Source organism: Delphinapterus leucas, chromosome 3 (assembly GCF_059928025.1).
Source record: "Delphinapterus leucas isolate spDelLeu-1000000601 "Yukka" chromosome 3, BTC_Dleu_Yukka2, whole genome shotgun sequence".
Classification (NCBI taxonomy): domain Eukaryota; kingdom Metazoa; phylum Chordata; class Mammalia; order Artiodactyla; family Monodontidae; genus Delphinapterus; species Delphinapterus leucas.
This window is the reverse complement of record NC_143131.1, coordinates 152,370,632-152,393,613: the sequence shown is the minus strand read 5'-3', so window position 1 is coordinate 152,393,613 and position 22,982 is coordinate 152,370,632. Positions and strand designations below refer to the sequence as shown.

The 22,982-nt window shown below is 38.5% G+C and overlaps 1 long non-coding RNA gene and 1 pseudogene across 2 annotated transcripts in view; both read right to left on the bottom strand.

The window, feature by feature from the left end:
* Positions 1–22,982, bottom strand: part of LOC149749771 (uncharacterized) — an 83,369-nt gene that overhangs the window by 22,130 nt on the left and 38,257 nt on the right. The gene's annotated exons all lie outside the window — the stretch shown is intronic.
* LOC149749772 (calmodulin pseudogene) lies at positions 16,780–22,360 on the bottom strand (annotated as a pseudogene).

Genomic DNA, 22,982 nt, shown 5'->3' with positions numbered 1-22,982 from the left:
ACTGAGACTGGCTTCTCCTCTTAGCATTGGGATTTCCTGTGCTACTTTAATGAAAGAGTTCATTCTCTACAGATCCTTGAGAGTCACTCAGTTGAAAGAGTCAGTCACACCTTTGTTCCTAGAGATTGGGGGAGAAACAGAAAATTCCTCAAGGCCCACAGGGCTTGGCAGTTCTTAGGGGAGACAGAGATCAAGGTTGGGATGCCATTATCACTCTTTGGGTCTCTTTGGTCCTCAGGAACGACCCATTCAAGGCCTCCTCATCACAAGGTAAGAGAAATGAGAAGCTGAAGCTCCTTTTGCAAGGTGGCAAAATGAACTCCACATTTTATAGCCTAGTTCTTGGAATTTGATGTATAAATGCTGTGGAATGCTGAGTCGGCTTTAGGAGGGAGATGATCTACCTCTGCTACCTAGTTTAATTTTGCTTTTTGTGGGGGGAGGGGAAGAGGAGGGAGGTATTAAGTTCATTGCCAAGCAAAATTACTCAGCACAACCCTCCCTATTTGAGCTCTCACAAATGAGAGGCATGGATCTCTGCCTCAGATTCTCTGCTCCACTTAGGTGTCAGAGACATCACATCAAAGCCTTTTACTTTTCCTCTCAGAAATGCTTGTATTTTTCCCCTGTGACATCTACTGACTACTCTCTCATATAATTTACCTGGACTTCCTGGGTTGTAATGTTTTACTATTTCCCCAGCAATGACTTTAGAAAAGCATTTTGTTACCTACAGGACACAGTTCATGCCCTCCTTTTCTTACTTATAGTCTTGCCAAGTTGTCTGTAAAATGAGTCATTTCCCTTACTCACTAACATGGTAAAATGAAAGTTGCCATCTTTGGCAGGGAAGGAAAATAGCCTAAATGGGTAGAAACCGTGTTTGACTAAAGGGTTAATATATGGCAGTTTGACACTACAGATATTTAAACATTTTCCCTGTCTGTAACCACAAGTATTATATTACATTCCTATTGGATCTGCCTACAGTAGTACTTGGCTCTCTTTTCTTCATGTGTTAAATATACATTTCCTTTATAGCTAACAGTTTGGTCAACTCCTGGAATTTATATCTCTTCTATGAGCCTCACTGCTCTGTGATTTCCTGGGGACCACTCCTAGACTCATCTTACTACTCATCCTAGTGGACCCTTGTAAATATTGACCCTTGGTATCTGTCATTACAGTGATGATCGACACAAGCAGGCACTTCTGCGAGCCTGCCAAGACGACTCATTCTCCCAGGGTTACCCAACTGCCTTGCTCACATTGGATGTTGGCCAATTTCCTCCAAATCAATGTGGGAGAGCACCAAACTTCTATTTTTTGTCCCTCCTTTGTTCTTTGACAACAGCGTCTAATGACCACACTCTCCCTCCTCTGTTTCCATGGCTAGTAACCCTGAGGTCACTTTGACTCAGATTCTTTCTTTGAGATGAACATTAGTCAGACTGTTAGGAATTCATGTATGTATAGCTTGGCAAAGAGGTATATAGAACATTGGAATGACAGTCACACACCGTCCTGGGCTTTTGGTTTCCCTTATTGCTTTCAGTCTGCCTCACTGTGTGGAAACACTGAGCTCCCTGCTTCTTTCTAACCTTCAATGGTTTGGTATCTTTGATTGCTTAGTCTCCTTATAAGATCTGAATCCACAAATCTCCTCTTTTACACCTGTCATGAAGAATTACAGCATTTTTGAAACATGCAAATAGTCTCTTTACTGCTTGGCCTCCTTCCAAACCTCTACCTTCCTTTCTTCCATTTATTCATTAGACATTTATTGAGCACCTATTATGAACTGGTATTGTTCCACATACTGTAGCTAACTTGTTCTACAAAAGAAATGAGATTCCTGGTGCTTATATTTCTGGAAGGCAGGGAAAGGAGGGACCAGAAAAAAGAATAAACTATAAACAAGATAACCATTGAAGAGATGAATTAACTAACAGCAATTATAAGGGGTAAATGTAATAGAGAGTGACTGGGGGCGGTAGGACTATCAAAGAAGATTTACGAGTTCAGATGAAATGATCCTGAGAAGGAAGGGAGGAGTTCCATATTTGAAAGAATCTAAGATAGTAAATCTTAGAAGTTCTTATCACAAGAAAAATAAATTGTTTGTAACTGTGTAAGGTGACAGAGGGTAACTAGACTTATTATAGTGATCACTTAGCGGTGTATACAAATACTGAACTATTAGGTCATACACTTGCAACTAACACTGTACGTCAGCTTTACCTCAATAACAAAAGGAGTTAGTCATGTGACCAATGTTTTACAATAAGAACATATTTTGGGCAAAGGGAACAGCATACTCTGTGATGGGAAAAACTTAGCCAGACAAAAGAACAGAAATAATGCAATAAAAATGGTTGAACCAAGCATAAGAGCAGGAAGGCATTGCATCTCACCCATATTACCAAAGGTTAAACAAAGAATTAGTAACGATAAAGATGACACTGATCATTTACTTCTTCTATTCATTTGTTTCAGTGACACGTGAAGGAACTCAGCTTAACCCATTAGATACTGAACCAAAAATCTGTGAGACTGCAATCAGGCAACCAATTCAGTACATCTGGTTCTGTTATGTTACCTCAGCCTGTCCTTCCTTTCCAACTTTCTTTCATAAGAATATATCTTTGAATTCTACAGAAACATGAGTGTGGGATATAGCATAACACCAAATTTTGAGAATTAGGAGATAGAAATATATGCATATGTGTTCCAAGAAACAAGCACAAGACTATTTAGAGTTATGCTATTCATATCAGTCAGACGAACAAATGCCATTTATTCTAAAATGGATTAATTTTAGAATACTTACAGTAGAATAAATTGTGATACATTCATACAATAGAATGAAAATGACCAAGGTAATGCTACAAAAAAGAACATGAATTACTATCACAAATGTTGAGTTGTGTGAAAGAAGATAGACATAAAGGCATATACACTACTACAAATCAGTTCATCTTAAGTTAAAAGTACATTTTAAAACATCATTTTTGTTTGTTTTTGCGGTACGCGGGCCTCTCACCGCCGCGGCCTCTCCCGCCACGGAGCACAGGCTCTGGACGCGCAGGCTCAGCGGCCATGGCTCACGGGCCCAGCCGCTCTGCGGCACGCGGGATCCCGCCGGACCGGGGCACGAACCTGCGCCCCCCGCATCAGCAGACGGACCCCCAACCACTGCGCCACCAGGGAAGCCCTAAAAAACATCATTTTTGAATGCATGTGAATGTGTAAAACTATAAAGAAAAGCTAAATTATAATCATGACCCTCAGAAGAAGGGCAGTAGGGAGGGGGGAAGGAATGGAGTCAGAAGTAGGCTGGGCTGCTCAGGAAATCTGGGAAGCAAGCAATTATCCATTTCTTGACCTGAGTGGCATTACATACGTGTCTTTTTTCTTTTTTCTTTTTTTTTTTGATAAATCAGTGACCTACATATCTTTTATTATAGACTCATCCTTAAGGATACTAAATTTCACAATAAAAATTGGTTAAAAGTAGAGAATAACATAGTTCCTAGTGTACACTAAATATTCCATTCATTTAAAAAGATGGTATTATTAGTTTGGATAAGACATTTCTCCTTACCTGGAGAAGGATTAGGTGAAATGTTTTCTAAATACCCTCATAGCTCAAAGGAAAAAAAAAAAAAACACACCTATTTTAAGAAACAGTTTAGGGACTTCCCTGGTGGCATAGCAGTTAAGAATCTGCCTGCTAATGCAGGGGACATGGGTTCCATCCCTGGTCCAGGAAGATCCCACATGCCGCGGAGCAACTAAGCCCATGCACCACAACTACCGAGCCTGCGCCCTAGAGCCCGTGAGCCACAACTACTGAAGCCCGTGCACCTAGAGCCCGTGCTGCACAACAAGAGAAGCCACCGCAATGAGAAGCACGCACACCGCAATGAAGAGTAGCCCCTGCTCGCTGCAACTAGAGAAAGCCTGCGCGTAGCAAGGAAGACCCAACGCAGCCACACATACATACATAAATACATAAATATACATATATATATATTTATATATATATAAAAGAAAGAAACAGTTTAACCTACTGAGTCTACTAGCCTACTCTGTACACAGTTCCCTCGGTGTAACATGAAATCCAGATTTATGTTTGTACAAACTAACATTTGGAAATAAGCATTAATAAATTAAAAAATATAATTCATCATTGCTAGAGTAATTTAGATCTTACTGTGTGTTCCATAGCCATTGAATTTCTATTTTGCCTTTCTTTACATGTGCATAACTAATAGACTCATTGCAATAGTTTATGTCTGTTTGCCCTGCTACTTTAACAACTGAATGGAGGTAGGGCCCTTTCTTGTTTTAATGACTGTAGAATCCTTGGAATCTGCAGTACTATGTGGCACACAGCGGGCAGTGAAGAGTGTTCTGTGGTTCTACTGATTCAAGTTATCCTATCACAGGGCTCACGGTACTTTTAGAAGTGAAAAGTAATACTAGCTGTTAGAACAGATGCACGCAAAAAAAAAAAAAAAAAAAAGAACAGATGCACGCAAATTCTCAGTGACGGATAGTAGCTTTACTGGCAGGGTCTGAAACAGTGGTGCTCCTGTGTCACTAGTGATGGGGGCACAATGAGAAATCCTGGCAGAGCCTCCATCACCAGCGACACACAGGAGCACCACCGTTCCAGACCCTGCCAGTAAAACTATTATTAACTATTACAGTTTGGTTGAGCCTGCAAAAACTACTCAATTGACTTTTTTCACCCAGCCTTATACACCCTTCCCCACCAGAAAGCAGGTGAAGGAAAGATATTGAATCGGCATTTGAAAGGACTTCACTTCTCTCCTTTCCAAGCCACCCTTCAGTGTGACCAATATCAGTGATTACTTTATGTTATGAAACTAGAGAGTAAACATTTAATTTATGTTTTTGTTTGGTTGTGAAGACGTAGATGTACACACACACACATACACACACACAAAGAGAAAGAGAAAGAGAGAGCGAGAGAGTACTTGCAAGAGTGTTTTAGAGAATGTCTCAAAACATTCAACATTCAAAACAGAGAACAGTTCTGCTGGAAGATTAATATTCATTCTCACATAGTGCTGGGTAAGTTTGAAATTAAAACCTCAATTCCTTGATTCATATCAATAAAGGGATATTTCCAAGAAGCCCTTTTTCACATCAAAACCTTAATTTGTCAAAGCAAACAATGTCCTTCTTTTTGCAAATGCTTATTACCTTTTCAGACTATTCCTAAACTGCACATTCTTTCTTATTAAAAGTCAGCTACAGATATGTTGGCCATTCAAGACAGATGCTGAAATTTTAAATTTTCTAATAGGTTACCTTCAAGTGCTGAGTGATCACCAAGAACTGGAAATGGTGGATAATCTGCCTCTGTGATTCCAGACTAGAGCTCACAGAACCTTTGGGTAATCAACATATAGAACAGCATCACAGCACTGGGGTGGTTTAAACATGGACAAACTGGCATAGGTAATGTGGTTGAGAATCAAATCACTGAAGTACTGGAGATTAAACAGAATTAATGAATATTATGCTGCAGTCTCCATAAATGAGCCAACAAATATGCAGCAAAATCCTGAACTGCAGCCTTGAAATAAGGAGCTTAATGTAATTCCATGTTTATTGGTTTGCCTAGAAACTAACTTAGAAGGGGGTTGGGCAGGCAGGACTACAAAACGTGAAGGGTTCATAGGTTTAATAAGGAAATTATTAACTCTGAACTGCGTGGCGATGTGAGATATAAGTTCTCCAGTGGTCTCCTCTTCCACAAGCCCCTTAATATATTAGAAGGCAAGGTTAGAGGGCATGCAGAGAGGTTGCTATACAATGACAGAGCAGTGCTTAGGGCTCCAGACAATCATGGACAGCAAATGTCATCATATTCAAACCTGCCGTCATTGCAGCCAGAGATTATCTCCCCTTCTTGACAAACTGCATCTGTGGGTAAAGCTTGCTTATTGATTTTTCCTAAAATATCTTTCTCGAAACATACTGCTTAGGACTTGGTTATTACATGAGAAATTTCACCAGTTAATTAGATTACTAAGGATGCTAAACATTTAAAAAAGGACAGGTAGGGGATGGGAGAGAGGGTTAGAAGACAGTTGAATAGCTCTTATGATAAGAAAATTAACAGGCTGTGAAATGGGGCATGTGACTTCATTCAAAAGCCTTTTGGAAGAGGAGGGATTAGTTTTTAAGTTTTAATTGCAAACCACAATGTCTTAAGGAGTCACTGATATCACTCATGTCAGAATCCCTGTCGTTAGTTCAGCTTCTTGTTTTTATTCAGATATAGAAACTGAAGAGCTGATGCCCAGGTGGCGATTGAAGAGGTATCATTTTAGCATTTCCTCTAAAACCATTAAGATTTACTCTCACTTTTAGCCCTCTCACTTTTAGCACAGTGCACACGCAGTGCACATGCAGTGCACACACAGGAGACATCGTGCTTTAGCATCTTAGCTTGAAAGAGCTGCTCAGGGAGGACATATTTTCTCCTAATTATTCTTGACAGGTATTAGGTCAGATTAATTATTTTAAAATTCACCTGAACAACAGCGTCTTTGCTAATTACTTCAGGGCATATACGTAATTCATTTACAACAGGGAAAAAAGGAAAAGACTAGGGGAGAATTCAAACCCTGACCCCTTTGGTGGACAATGCATAAAAAGAGGTCCCTTTGTGACCTAAAAGGGGGCATAGGGAGCAGAGAGTATCTGGAGCCTTTACTTCAGAACGAGGATAAATGTTTCTTTATATAAATATCCCTATTTATATATTTATGTGTTTTAAAGTATCCATATTTAAATTATTTTTAAAGATACATTTGAAACTAGTTTAGAACATATATGTCAGAGTAAGACAGTGAGTGGTTAAGAACATGAATTTTAGAGAAAAGATTTTCCCAGCTCAACCCCTTGCAAGCTTTGCGACCTTGGGCAATGTACATACCTCTTGAAGGTTCAGGTTGTCCTTGTTAAACTAATAATAGCATTTAGCACCTACCTTACGGCTTGTTGTAAGAATTAAAATATGAGATATGTAAACCACAGCATGTGACAAAGAGTAAGTAATATTTGTTAGGTATTATCATTTCTACAGAAACATAGGAAATTAAATAAATGTTTGCCTAGACACTTTGAAGCTAGTCCTAAAAATTACCTTTAAAATGAATTATACCTGTTGGCTTGAACTGCATTAGAAAAGCCCCTTTAAATTTAGGTTCAAATTTCTACAGGGAAAGATGGATTAAAATATTTCAGTAGACTAAATATCCACTGATATTAAGCAAAAGTCAAAACTGTCCAGGGGCTCTCAGGCTGATAGGAGAGTGTTAGTGCGTATGACTTGTCCAGGCCCTACTCAGGTCTCTGAAAGCATTTCGAAATCATTGATTTGTCAGAGAAGCCCAAAGGAAGATTTTTTATATGAAATCTCCTAATATTTAAATGCTTGCTCAGAGGTTTTTTAATAATCATATGAGACAAACTTATTCTCACATCGGTTTTTATTAACTGAAGAATTCTAGGGTAAATTACGGATTTGGGAACTCATAATCCAGCATTTAGATACATATAAACTGAAGACTAATTTTGCTGAGAAAACAAACTAGGTTCAGCCTCTGTTACAAAGGATCGTTTTGATTTCCTTTTCAAATACTAGAATATATTTACAGCTTAAAAATTAGATGGAATAGAAGCCATTAAAATTGATGACATTGAAGGAAGGAAATAGTAGAAATATTTTCCAAATGCAGACCCAAGTTGAAAATACAACTTGTAACACCATCTGCATCAGCGCCATCTATTTTGTTGCCTAACACATATGTTAACATCGTTGTCACTACTTTAATTTACACATCTCTCTTGAAAAACAACTGGATACTGAAGAGAATGCACGCCTCACCAGGCATGTGAGGCAGAAGTCTGGATGGTGCTAATCACATGTGGCCAAGAAGACGCTTTCTTACTTTCCATGAAGGAACTGTGTGTCTTAACACTATCATTAATCTACAAGGACAAAATGTGAATAGAATCCTTTGACTATTTTAGGGTGAAACTCAGCTACTACAGTGAAAAAAAAAGGAAATAAATGTGCTTAGGGTGGGGTGGGAAAAAGAATGCAACTATCTTAAATTGCCAAATGGCTGATTGGAATAATCATCAGGTACTGGCCATTCCTGGTGTTGTGTCTTCTCTTCTCCAGAGTAACAAACGCTCGTGAGATACTGAGTCTGAGGAGGTCACAGATGCCCACATTTCTCCTCATTGAGGAGGTAGCTGAGTTGGTTGGATGTGAATAAAATGCTCAGAAACAGAATAATTAAAACAATAACAAGACTTCCCTGGTGGTGCAGTGGTTAAGAATCCACCTGCCAATGCAGGGGACAGGGGTTCGAGCCCTGGTCCGGGAAGATCCCACATGTCGCAGAGCAACTAAGCCTGTACACCACAACTACTGAGCCTGCGCTCTAGAGCCCGCGAGCCACAACTACTGAAGCCCACAAGCCTGAAGCCCGTGCTCCACAACAAGAGAAGCCACCGCAATGAGAAGCCCACGCACCGCAACGAAGAGTAACCCTGGCTCGCCACAACTAGAGAAAGCCTGCGTGCAGCAACTCAGACCCAACGCAGCCAAAGATAAATAGCTAAATTAATTAATTTTAAAAAATAAAATAAAATAACAACAGGTGCCCTCTTATCTTTGCGGAAATGAAAGAGGCAAACAGATTTTCGCTCATTCTGTTTTTGTTTCTCAGGGGTAAATAAGCGGTAGCTGGCTTTGGGTAAGAGCTAGCTTTCCAGAGTGAGGAGGCTCACCCGAGAAAAGGCTAAGCTTTTCAGTAAAAAGGAGATTTAAGCTTCTTTTACTTCACAGCCTAATGTTTTTGTTAAACTCTATTACAGTACCTAGGTCCCCAAATAATTTTGGGTTGAGTTATAGGAGCAGAAGGGGTAATAGGTCAAGAGTTATGAGGGTGTTTTCTCATGTAAATGGTGGTTTGATATTGTTGGTATGATACATATATTTACCTCGTTGTGTTATGATTAATACAGAGAGAGTGTATAGGGCGGTAATACTGTCTTAGCCCCTGTGAGGATAATAGTGATATTGGACTAGAAGAAAGATATTACTACAAATAGTTCTCTGATTAAGTTGATTGTTGGGGGCAGGGCTAGGTCTGTAAGATTTACTAGTAGTCATCATGTTGCCATTAGTGGAAGAAATGTTTGTAGACCACGGACTAAAATTATGTTTCAGCTATGAACACGCTGATAATTTGAATTTGCCAGGCAAAATAATATAGACGATGTGAGGCTGTGGGTGATTATTAGGGCCCTAGTTCCTATGGAACTTGAAGGTGTTTGGGTAAGAAGAGCTACTATGACAAGTGACACGTGCTTAACGGAGGCGCATGTGATGAGCTAGTTTAAGTCTGTTTTGTGCAAGCAGATTGAGCTCATTATAATTACTCCTTAGAAGGACAATATAAGGAATGGGTACCCTACATACTTTGCTAGGGGTTTCAGGATTATTGTGATTCGTAGCCACCATGTTTGCGTTGTAGGGCTGCAAGAATCATAGATCAGGCGATAAGGGCTTCTACGTGCATTTTTGACATCATAGGTGTAACCCATAAAGGGGTATTTTTACTATAAAAGCCACTTTACACACTAATCGTGTGAAAATATGGGATCAAAAGTTAGATATTGTTTGGGCTCAGTACTGCATTGTTAAAAAGTTTAGCGAGCCTGTAGTATTTTGGATAGACATTAGTGCAACTAGAAGTGGAAGGGATGCCACTAGTGAGTAAAATAAAAAAGTAGAGTCCTGCATTAAGCCGTTCTGTTTGGTTTCCTCATCAAGTAATAATAACTAATGTTGGGACTTGTGTTGCTTCAAATCAGCTGTAGAATGGAATCATTTCCATGGCCTTGAATGTTAAGATTAAGAATATATGTAGTATGATTAATATAGTAATAGACAGTTTGTTTGCTTTTTCCCAAGCCAGTGATTCTTTAGGTAGCTGGAATTGCCTAGCTCTGAGTGTTAGTGGTAAGGGTCATGCCGTTCGAGTTGGTAAAGGTGCTGACAGAGGGTCAGAGAAGATTAAAGTTAAGGCTGCTGTTAGAAAGGTAAAGACTAACAAAACTAATTAGTATGCTGTAGGTTGTGGTGTGAATTCAAATTATATTGCTTTTCGATAAACGTGTTAGTGGCATGAATATAATAGTTAGAACAGTAATTTTAACACTGGAGAAGGTTTGTATTTCGACGCAATCAATGCCATAGGTGTTTGATAATATTCCTAGCAGGGATAACCTAGCGCAGCTTTTCAGGTTATGAATATTAGTCAGATGACGAGTATTATGCTAGCTAGAGTGAAATGGATATTTAGAATTATTAGGGTTGCTATAATGAATAATGATAATATTATTTCTTCCTGACATAGCAGAGAAGATATTAAGTGAGATCAATAAATTAATAGCCCTATAAGGGAAACTGTGAATGCTGGAATAATATTTATGTAGACAAAAGATACTCAGTAATTATGAGTTTAATCATAGTTTAACGAGACAAAATCATTTGTTTTCATTTAAACTAATTATCATATTTGTGTCATTCTGATCCCTTTTGAGTTCACTCACAGGCTATACTTACTGCTAGTAGTGAGATCAGGATTAGTGCTATGGTGAGTATTGTTTTTAGGTTGCTAGTTTGGACTGCTCAGGGCAGGGGCCGAAGGGGGGCAATTTCTCTCAATCAAGGGGAGAAATGTAACGGCTACCAGGAAAATCTTTATGGAAAATCCTATGGGGTCAAATCCGCATTTGTAAGGACTTGATTCTTCTGTATCTGTCTTTAGTCGGGGAAGTCAGAATTCGCTAAGTACAAGTAGTGAAGCTAGTACTATGTTTGTGGTTAATGCTATAAGGTTTATTATTCTTTTCAGATTGTACTAATTGACTGGAAGACAACTAATTGATACTAAAAGAACACACCCTCAACTCCATTTCACTGTACAGTAGAAACTAACACAACATTGTAAAACAACTCTACCCCAATAAAAGAAAAAACAGAATAGACCCTCATCAATAAATGGGGATGTATAGAAACAGCCATACTATGTCTACAAAGTGTATCAGGCAGTGGCTTCAAATCTGAAATGATTTGAAACTGTAGTTGGCACAGGCAGCAGACAATGAGGAAAAGTAGAGCCAATGATCATGTGTAGGCCATGGAAACCTTTGGTTATGAAGACTGTTGACCTGTGTACTCCATCTGAGATTGTAAAAGCTGTTTCATAATATTCTGAGGCTTGCAGTAGTGTAAAGTAAACTAGGGAGATTGTAATCAAAAGAGCTTGAGGAATATGCTTACAATTTCCTTCTATCAAGCTGTCATGAGCTTGGGTAATAGGTACTCCAGAGGCCAGTAAGACAGGTGTTGAAAAGTGGTACTTCTAATGGATTTAGGGGGTGAATGCCTGTTGGTGGTTAGCAACCACCTAGTTCAAGTGTAAGGGCAAGACTTGAGTGATGAAAACCTCAGAAGAAGCCTATAAAAAAGAGAACCTCTGAAATAATAAACAGAATTATGCCATATCAACATCCTTTTTGAATGAAACTGGTGTGTGATGGCCTTGAAAAGTGCTTTCCCTGGTGATGTCTCATCATCATTGACATATTGTTAACATACTAGTTAATCAGCCCGAGGATAATAAAAAAGTTGAGTTAAAATGGAATCATATGACTAGATGGGATGCTAAGAGAAAGGCTAAGAGGGCTCCTGTAAGAGGTCAGGGACGAGGATTTACTATATGATACGCATGGGTTTGGTGAGTCATTAGGTGTCATTGTGTAGGTAGAGGCTCACTCACAGGGTGAGCACGTAAGCTTGAATAAGGGCTACTGCATATTCGAGAAAAGTGAGAAGAACAAGACTAATAAATATAATGAGGGCTGTGGGAGGATTCATGCTTAATAGGGAAAGGGATGCTCCTCTGATTAGGTGAATTAACAGGTGACCGGCTGTGATACTGTTAGTCATAGGGCTAGGGCTATTGGTTGGATAAATAAGCTAATAGTTTCAATAATTACTAGCATAGGGATAAGAGGGATTGGTGCCCCGGGTGATAGAAAGCGGCCTACAGATGCTTTTGCTTTATGGCAGAAGCCAGTGATCACAGTGCCTTCTCATAAAGGGACCACTGTGCCTAAGGTTATTGAAAGTTGCGTAGGGGCGCAAATGAGTTCAGTAAGAGGCCTAGTAAGTTTGTTGGCCAATGAATAAGGGACATAAGGATTAATGTTCTGGTTTGTCCTTTATAGTTCTGGATGTTCATTATTTGTTCTGACATAAGCTGAAGAAGTCATTGTTAAAGAGAAATTATGTGGTTATTAATCAGTCGGTTGAGTGCGGGGGAAAAATACCTGGAAACATAATAATTAAAAATAACAACAGTCAGCCCTAGTATCGTTGGGGTAATAAAAGAAGCAAATAGATTTTTGTTCATTCTGTTTTTGTTTCTCAAGGGTTAAATAAGAGGTAGCTTTTTTTCTCGGTGAGAGCTAACTTTCTAGAATGGAAAAGCTCAAAGAGAAGAAAGCTAGCTTTATCAATATCAGTATCAATATCAATACTTTGTACATAATCTTTGTATTTCTTGTATCAACCATCTGTAACTGATATTATCATTGCCACTGGCAGGGCCAGCACATCAAGGAGTCAAGATGTGGGGTCTGGGTGAAAAAGGTACAGATGAAAATCTTTAACATAGACCATCTGAGATCTTTGCCTACCTCATAAAACTGTTTCAGCATTAAATTTTACATAAGAAATATTTTAGCAATGTCTTGATATATAGTTACTCTAAAATAATAGAGGATGTTATTGTTGGTATGGTTGTGGCTTTTATCTTTATCAAATAAAACCCAGTCCTAAATTTAAAGAGGTTCCAATTGAAATAGAGAACATTAACATGGAATGCAAGCAAATGAGAACCAGAAAAAAATATATCATGAATAAAATTTCATTGTAGGATTTGACTACATTATTGATTGTTTTTATCATTATGAAATATGAACACCTGCTCTTTCGTGAATGTCAACTCTGGGCTGAACTGTGTTAGGCGCTTTACATACACAATCTCATTTAACCTCACTTAATCACTCTAAGGTAGGTATTACTATAATCGTCGTTGTAAATATGAGGAAATTGAGCTTAAATGAAGTTCAGTATTTTTCTCAAAGTCCCCCGGATGGTGGTGATGCTGAAGCTATGACAGCAGGTATTGATCTCAAGCAGGTAGCAGGGTGTAAGGACTTCCCTCCTTCTGCCCCACTGGACCCCGCAGTACACCATCTAAATTTGTTTGGGCATATTTACACCATCTCTCTACTGTTATGTGTTTGCAAGAAACGATGGAGGTGGAGTGGCAGCTCATGTGATGGAAAGCGTAGAAAAAACTCAGTTCCACGTTTAGCCCCATGGATGTGGACCACCACTAGGGGTCAGGCTAATATTCAGGCATATTTCAGTATTTTTTGGCATAACCATAATGCACAAAACACAAAGCAGCACCTAATTTGCTCCCCAATATCCAAATGTAAAACAGAACAGCTCTTTGGAAAAGTATTTGGTAGTTTCTTAGAAATTTCGACATAAACTTAACACACAACACATTCTTTTTATTGCTGAATTGTATAATATATCCATTCATAAGTTGATAAGACGAAAAGCTCCAAAAAAATTAGAGATAAGAGCAGGCCAAGGGTGAGATAAGACTTTGACTCATGCTGTTTCCTTCCTAAAACATTCACCCCTACCCATATCCTGCTGTAGCAACCTCCTCCATCCCTTCTAACTACTTGTAAAAGATTTTGTCTCTGCTTCATGTCTTTTCATCCTCATATCATATTCAACCCTCAACCCACTGCAATCTGGCTTCAGCCCACATTATTCTACTGAAACTATTCTTGCCAACTTTGTTATGACCTCCTTTTTGTTACATGTAGTAGGTGTATTCCAGCCTTTATCTTTACTTCCTGTCTCAACACTTCTGGCCCTGTCGATGATTCCTTCTCTTATACTGATTCTCTTTCCATGTAATTAGTGATATTTTATACTTTTAATTTTCCTTCCACACCTATGGTTACTTCTTCACCAGCCTTCTTTCCGGGTTCCTCCTCCTCTGTCCATCTTTTATGTGCTGATACTACTTAGGCTCCTATGCAAGATCCACTTTTCCTTTTACTTGAAAGTGGGGTCAGAGGATCATCTGCATCAAAATCATGGAACTCTATTTGTCAAGCGTGTAGATTTGTGAGCTACATCCTATAACTACTCAGTAAGACTCTGGAGTTGGTGCCCAGGATTCTGAATTTTATCACACCTCCTGGGTAATTCATCTGACCCCAAAGTTTGAGAATCTCTTCAACATCTTCCTTGGGTAATATCATCCATTCCTAAATGCTCAATTACCATCCACCTGATAAAAGTTCTAAACTTTATATCTCTAGGTCACATCTCATTCCTGAGCTTCAAAATCCACAGGCCCAAATTTCTGCTAGCCATTTCATTTAGAGTCCTACAGAAACATAAAACTTTCTATGCCCCCAAATGATCTCACTACCTTCACTTGCAAACTTCTGTGTTTTCTATCTTTGGAAGTGGAACCAGCCACCACTGCTGCAGATTCCAGAAATCTAATTAGCTTCCCTGACCTCATATTCTCACCCTCCTCTACTTCCAAACAGCTGTGAAGCTCTCTCAATTTAATCTTCTAAAAAATGATGATTCCAGCTACTTCTCTCCATCAACACTTAGTGCTATTCTAGTTGAGGCCAGCATCATGTATCATCTGGAACCACTGTAGCAGATTCCAAAAGAGTCCCTCAGCCTCTAGACTTAGGCTCTCACCTAACCGTGATCTTTTCTTTACACTGAAATGACTTTTCTAAAATGTGAACCTGACCAGGCAGCTTCCTTATTTAAAACCTTACTACAGAATCCCAATGCTCTTAGAAGGATGTTCATGCTTCCATGGTACAACCTCAGCTTACTGCCTCAGTCTTATTTATTATCCCCAGTCCCTGTTTTATCTTTTAAGAATTCTAACTCTTAGTTAAATTTAACTTCTCTTCGAAGAACACCACATCCTCTTTTGTCTCCATACTTTCACATATTATGCTCACTGTGACTGAAAGATTCTTCTCCATCTCTTTGCTTGGCTGAATTCTACTAATACTTCAGGTATCACCTTCCATATCACTTTCCCTGGGAACTCTCTCTGACCAGCCCCCCCACCAAATTCAAATAAGAGGATCCTGCAGTGTGTGATTATAATACGCTGTACCAACCCCATCATAGCACTTATTATCGTGCATTTTAAGCTTCAGTTTACTTAACCTTTCCTGCACTAGACTATAAGTCTAATGGAGGCTGGAACCACGTGACCACAGCTTGGAATGTGCCACTATATATCTATTGAATGATTCAACAGGTGAATGACTTTTTAAAAAATAACCACAATCTAAAAAAAAGTGTTACAATCTTATATTTTCAGCTTTCATATAATCGAATTAAAATCAAGACTGGGAAATTACATTCTAGATCTTTAAATGATAATATGAACATTATTTTAATATAATATTTGAATTTTTAAGAATATATAAGTATAAATTTATTAATATTTTAGGGAAAAGTATTAGACAGTGTTCACAATTCATAATTTCAGAGCCACCTCAGAATGAGCCATAATAAATTATATAAAATTCTTTTCACATATTTGGATATAAGAAATACCACTATAAGTTTTAAGCTATTTAATATTGTATTCCTATTTAATAGTACCACAAATTGAATAAAGTTCTTATTTAAATAGACATGAAAAAGAGTCTTGTTCAAGGTCTTTTATCCCTGTTTATTCACTTTCTCTGAATGAATGGAATTTGAAAAGCTATAATATACATTCCCTTATTTGAAAACATATTTTCCTCCTCTAAAACTCATTTTTTTACTCTGTAGATTTCAGGATGACCTCTTCACTGGCAATTTCAAGGTACTTCACTTACTTTTGCATGTGGGCTTTTTAAATAGAACCTGACCGCTTTGAACTTTTGTATTTGAAATCCAGAAAGCAAATTCTCCTAGGGTTCCACATTAGGATTCTTCAGCTAGAAGCTAAGACTGGATGTGCATAAAATCAAATATTCAAGCCCTAGAAGTCTGTTCTCATGCCTCCTCACTCAGTGGCCATTCCATAGCAAACTCAGCTCTGGACAGCTCCCTCAGAAATTCACCAAGGTGGGGGAATTCATCATAGATCCAATTCAAGGTGTTGTCACATTGCCACCTCATGACAAATCAGAGCTATGCAACTTCAGAGGACATTGGTATATCCACTGGGATACAGAAATTGATAACAGAGCTGGAAGGTTAATTTTTGCCTTCATATAAATGCTAAACAATTTTTAAAAATGCAAATAATGGAGTTTGGAAGACTGGTTCCTTCACTTACTAGTTGTGTGACCCTAAAGCAAGTAAGATAATGTTTTTTAATGAGCATATATCAAATTAAAAATAAAGTGTGGCTTAAGTATACCACAAATGACATCACACAGGTCCGAAATTGAGTTCTTTTCAAGGGCTGGTTTGTGAATTACATAAGAATATGAGATATAACTCAATATACTAGCATACTCCCTGGTACTGTACACCATTCTGGTTAGCACCAATGGCTCCCAATGACAGGACACCGCACTGACTGGAAGAAAGTGTCATGATATCAAACAATAGGGCAGAACTCCACCAAGTAATACTGAATACTTTTATTAAGGAAACAGAAAAAGAAAAGAAAATATGAAATAGTGGCAGTTTCTTTGCACAAAAGCTGAGTAAAACTTGTTACCTTCAGGGTAGAAAAGTTTCTTGAATTGGGAAATCATACCCTGAGCTGAGAGTTTGGAACATTTGTTCACAAACCTATTAACTTTTCTATAGCTTCACATTAAACATCGCAACTAGTTTATTCCCATCTGGGCCAGTAGGCCAAATTCTACCCTGAATTTTTCATTCCTATGTTCCCTGTGGCTGTTTTTACTGATCTGCACGCTCTTTCTCAACAAAAAGTGGCTTTACTCCTCCCTTTCTAATTTTCAGAAACATCTTTGTCATCCTTATGACCTTTCAGTGAGGGACATTCAGCATAAAGGGGAAAAAATATGTAAAAGCATCTTTGTGATGGTTGGCAGAAGATGTAAGAGCTGATATCTATGCCCTTGGGTGATTATGTACCCACTGGGGCTCCAGGTTTCTCATCTGCTCATCTGTGAAATCAGGAGAGTGATCATAAATACTATTATAAGTTTTTGTTTCTCTAACAAAGTAACTTTCATATACATTATCTCATTTGATCCTTATAACATCCTTATATCCCTATGAGGCAGATAACACACCCAGCAACATTTCATAATGGTATTATACAAATCCGCAGAGGTGAATATGAATCACTGTGCCAGTCAAAAACTCTCATTTAAGGCTGGAGGGAAGATTACTTGTTAACATGCAACAAATATTTCCTGAGCACCTACTGTGTGTTTACCACTGTATCTACACAATAAGGATGGAGTAATGAACAAGTTAGAACACACCCCTGTCCTTAGCAAGCTTACATACGAGAGTGGAGAAAGACTATAAAGTAGGAAACCAGATAATAAACTAGATGATTTAGAGAGGGACATAGCACCGTGAAGATAATAAAGCAATATACAATTTGGAATGGATTTGAGGCAAATTGTGCCAGAAGCAGATTTTCTTTAAGTGGCTAAAACAAAGTTTAAAAAGCAAGTAACAATAAAAGAAAATGTTTCCGGTACAGGACCAGCAGTACAAAAAAATAGTGTACGAGTACCTGGATAAAACACCCGTTTTGCAATAGTGCAACTTTTAAGTACATATTGTTGACTGTCCACAGTCCATGCAGAGTTACAACTCCACACTTCAACAACAACATGCTGACAGTTCCTAAAGAAAACTACTTAAAAAAAAAGGCATAACCCAGATGTTCCCTCATTTGACCAACTCCATCTAAGTTTAGATGTGCAGAAGGGCTTATTAGATATATCCAGAGTAAGCCACATGCAGCATGTTACTTGATCAATTTTTCTAAAATAAGGTTTCAGGACAATGACAGTAAGATAAGGGAAGAAAACATGGAGGAATGAAGTCCTAATTACTATACACGCATATTTTTTGACAATAGGGGGAAACCTTTTACAGATAAGTTACAAACAAAGAAAAGTCAAATAAACGATTTTGTACAAGAAATTTAACACGTTCTGTACAATGTGTTCACTTTGCTGTCATCTGTACAAACTCTTCTTAGTTTACTTGGCCATCACCGTCAATATCTGCTTCCCTGACATTTCATCAACCTCTTCATCTGCTAACTTCTCTCCAAGGTTTGTCATCACATGGCGGAGCTCTGCTGCACTAATATAGCCATTACCATCCTCATCAAACACAAGGAATGCTTCTCTAAGTTCTTCTTCACTGTCTGTGTCCTTCATTTTTCTTGCCATCATTGTCAGAAATTCCGGGAAGTCAATTGTGCCGTTACCATCAGCATCCGCCTCATTAATCATGTCCTGTAACTGCTTCTGTGGGATTCTGCCCAACAGACCTCATTACAGTTCCCAACTCCTTTGTTGTTATAGTTCCATCACCATCCTTGTCAAATAGTGAGAAAGCTTCTTTGAATTCTGCAATCTGCTCTTCAGTCAGCTGGTCAGCCATGCTGCAAGCGCTACCGGTCTCCGGGACTCGACTACTCAAGCACTCAGCTCGCTTGCTCCACTCGGACTAATTCTGTTCTGCTACTTTAATAGACTTATTTTATGCCTAACAGAAACTCAATACATGGTTGATGAGTAAATCTCCAATCAGAATTCATCCCTCCGTTACCTCTATGCCTAAGGAACAGAGTCTGAATCTGTTGTAACAATACTCCCTGTGTGGAAGTCTGGAAAGAAAGTAGAAAGATTTTTGACAAGGACAAAGAAACAGATTTGAGAGATTCCAGAGAAAGAAGCAAGGACCACGATGATGAGGGGGAGGTGAAATTTTGGGGGGATTCTGGGTGGGTGCAATGAGGAAGGAGGAAAGTTCCAGAATGATGGCCAGGTTTGGCGTGAATAAATGGCTAAACTATCAGTTCTCCCAAAAGAGGGTTACCTGATTTATAATGTTTGACACATCCCTTATCACACAAAAGTGCTCGATTGCTTGAATTGTTTTGAATAGTATGTTTTCATTAGTGCTAATAATGAAAACATAATTAAAAGCATGTTTGTAGTGAGAGGCAATAAGTTCATTCTTGCACATGACAAATTTAAAGTTCTTATGGGACCACTAAGCAAAGAGGTCCCATTGCTTGCTGGATATATACGAATGGAGCAGATGGGAAATAGGGTCTAGATTTGTAGATGTGATGCTGATGGGGTTATTGAAAGCAACACAGTATAAAGAGAATACGTAACCTGAGAAGAGAAGGAGTCAGACATTGGAATATCAACATTTAGTGAAGCGATAGGTAACTATGATGAGAGAGGGGTGGAATAGCCAAAGGTGGAGGAGAAAGACCAGGGCAAACTGGTTTCACAGAATTCAAGGTGGAAAAAAAATCATGTAGAAGAGAGTACTCAACTGTGCATTTCACTGGATATAAATTTTATATCAATTAAAAAAAACCACTTACCCTCAGACATCCTTTACTAATTTGTTTTGGCCTAGATTGTTTTGCTTCTAGAGATTCACTGCCTCTGTTGGTATGCTGAAACAGCAGCCTCCAGTGGTTATGGTCATGGAGAACTACGATTTATGGACTAGGTATGGTTTTTTCACATAGTACATGCTCAACGAAGTGAGTTGAACTAAATTAATTGTTCTTCAGTCACAACGAAACAAATGCTTTGCGTGACGCTCTCTTAGGGCAAAGAACATTGGCTTAAAGTGAAGATCCTGGGATTATGCTGGTAAAACAGTCAAGACTGTTTGCTTGAAATACTGATCTACGGTCCAGTCGTTGTTTGCTGGCTGCTGTGGCAATCTGAAGCTCACAAGATCAGCATCTTTGCTCTCCCTTCCCCTCAATTTTTGGTTGTTATGGGAGGGACAGCAAGCCAATAGTTATGCTTAGCTCTGAGTATATGATCAATTATTTCTTTCTTCATAGTATGCTTTCTTATAAAGCCAAAAAGTGCATTTTTACCCTCACAAGGCTTTTAAAAGTTGCTCATAGTGTGCCACTGACAACAATAGTCCTAAATTTCAATTTCTACTCCATCTCTCAGACTTGCTTTATCATTTTTAGATCTTTTCTTCTCATCTGACGAGAACATGTTTTTCCAGACCTCAAGAATCTTGAGAACTCCACTGAGTCCACACCACCAGGCACTGGGGTCTTGCAGAGGCGCACAGTTACTAAACAGTTGCTGACCCTTCCTTATAGCTCTCTATCACTTTCTTGTTTCCACTCGTCCGACTTCGGAGCTCTCTTGAAAGCCCATCTCCCTTAAGCTACATTAAGCCCCTCTCAATTCCACCCAACATTTTTCAATGGCTCCCTGCTTCCTTAATCTCTACTTCCCATCTATTCCCCTGGTAAAATTTAGCTTCTCTAAATTCTTCACTTATGTTTTGCATTGACATGCCTTATGTCCAGTCATTTCAGTGAAAGGAAATATCCTAAAAGGGAAGGATTCACCAAGAAGAATGAGGACCATTGATGGATTATACTTTTGCGTGTGTCTTTGAAATTCCAAATTCATCTTCATTTTCAGCACGTGGTTATATCATATGATGAAGTGAAATATCAATATGTTAAAAAATATAATTTTGTATTTGTGACGAAATCTAATTTATTGAAGCTATATTTCTATACACACACACACACACACACACAAATGGCTATGTTCACAGTTCCCTAAATCTACCATATTTTAGAAGTGTAAACATTTTAATATTGGTAGCTACATTACCCCACTGTTTTACTTATTTTACTTAAAAAAAAAAAGAAAATATTTGCCTTCTTGTTAAAGGAAAGCTATGTAAGGAAAAAAACGTTACTTTAAAACTATAAAAAGATATATCAGAAGAAAAAGAAGTATGAGAGGCATCTAGGAATTTCAGAGTTCTCTCATGGGCATGGTGAAGTGAACACTACAATCAAGTTAGAGTTCTACCACATACTATTCCTATGTTTCTGGAAAAGTCATGGAGTCTATATTCATGATCCATAGGGACGCTGTCAGAACCAACAAGATAACCTACCTAAAATTGCTGTGTGCTCTTATGTTCTCCCAGAATTGTAGTGAATGGGAATTATTTGGATTGTGTGGAAACACGTATATAAAGCAAGCTCCAGAAGAATTCTGTTTTCTTTGTTTTTCTGATCAGGTTCGATACTATGATCAGATGCATTATATAACCTCTAAATGCTCTTGTCCACTGTAGAATATAACTAAGTACTTCTATTCAAAACCAAGTCATGTTACCCATCTGACTATAATAACTCACACACTGGGTTGGCCAAAAGTTCCTTCGGGTTTTTCCGTGGATGTTACAAAAAACCCAAAGGAACTTTCTGGCCAACCCAATATTTTGAATTGAAAAATCTTTGGATTAGAATGCCTACGTGCCAATAACTCTAGCCATTGGTGTTGACATATAAAATGAAGGTAAATGCAGCATCTTTCTTACACATTTCACTACTGCTTAGCAAATGGCCCACAAAAGGAGTATAATACATATACTAAATTTGATGGCATAAATCAACGGATAAATGAATGACCGAATGAATGACATACAGAAGCTACGGCACGTTGAGGCAATGAATGCACTGAGTGACTGATGGGAGTCATGGGGTTGTGAGGTTGCTGGGAAGCTCACCTCACACTTCACATCTGGCAAACCATCACTCATTTTTGAAGCCCCAACAACGAAAAAAATCTTCCAGCTACACAGCTTCTGAACCTCAGGCAGGACTGCTCACTCAGAACTATGTCTATCCCTCCTTAAGATCACCTGCCATGCTGCACGACAACTGGCACTGGCATTTGGCCTGTTAGACCACAGACCCCCTGGAGGAGGAGCTGTGCATTTCTGAACACACAGAGCCTGGGACTGTGCCTGACACACACAGGAGGTCTTAACAAGAAAGTAAAGAGTTAGTTGAATAAAAGAGGACTTTACATTTCACTTGAACTCCTTACTGAATAAAGACAATAATTTACTCTTCAGGGAAAAAAAAAGAAAACGAAAAACCCATCAATTAAGTAGAGTTGGGAAGGAAAAAGAGTAAAACAGGCAGTCATAGCAGAGCTGAAAAGCAGACTCGACCATTTATTCTTCTTCTGCACTTAAAACATTTGAGAATGCCATTCTCAGAAAATTACTATAAACGTTCTCATTTATATAATAGGAGAAGCCAGTGCGTGTTTTCCTTCTGTAATTACGGTTATCCAAGAAATCCCATTCAGTGCACTCCCCCCACCCCTTTCCTTCCCAAAACCACAAAGATTCTCAATTACCATTTAGTAGGTTTCCTTGTATATGGGCACTAGACGATGAGAAAGTAAGTTCTACCCCTTCCTCCTTCGAGCATAAATAAAATGAGGGCAGGGGTTTCTCATTTACTTTGTTCTCTGCTCCTTCCTCAGCACTTCGAACTGTACCTGGCACAGAGCAGATACTCAATAACTAACTGTTGCTTGAATGACTGACTACATATTTGATAATAAAGTCATAAATCCTCTCAGCTGAAAAATCTTTGTTTTCCATTCTTAGTACTTGCTTTTTTTTTGGCATGATATCTAAATGTAACCAAAGAAAACTAATAGAAAAAATTTTAAAGATACCTATAAATTTTTTATACATATTCTTCATTCATTCT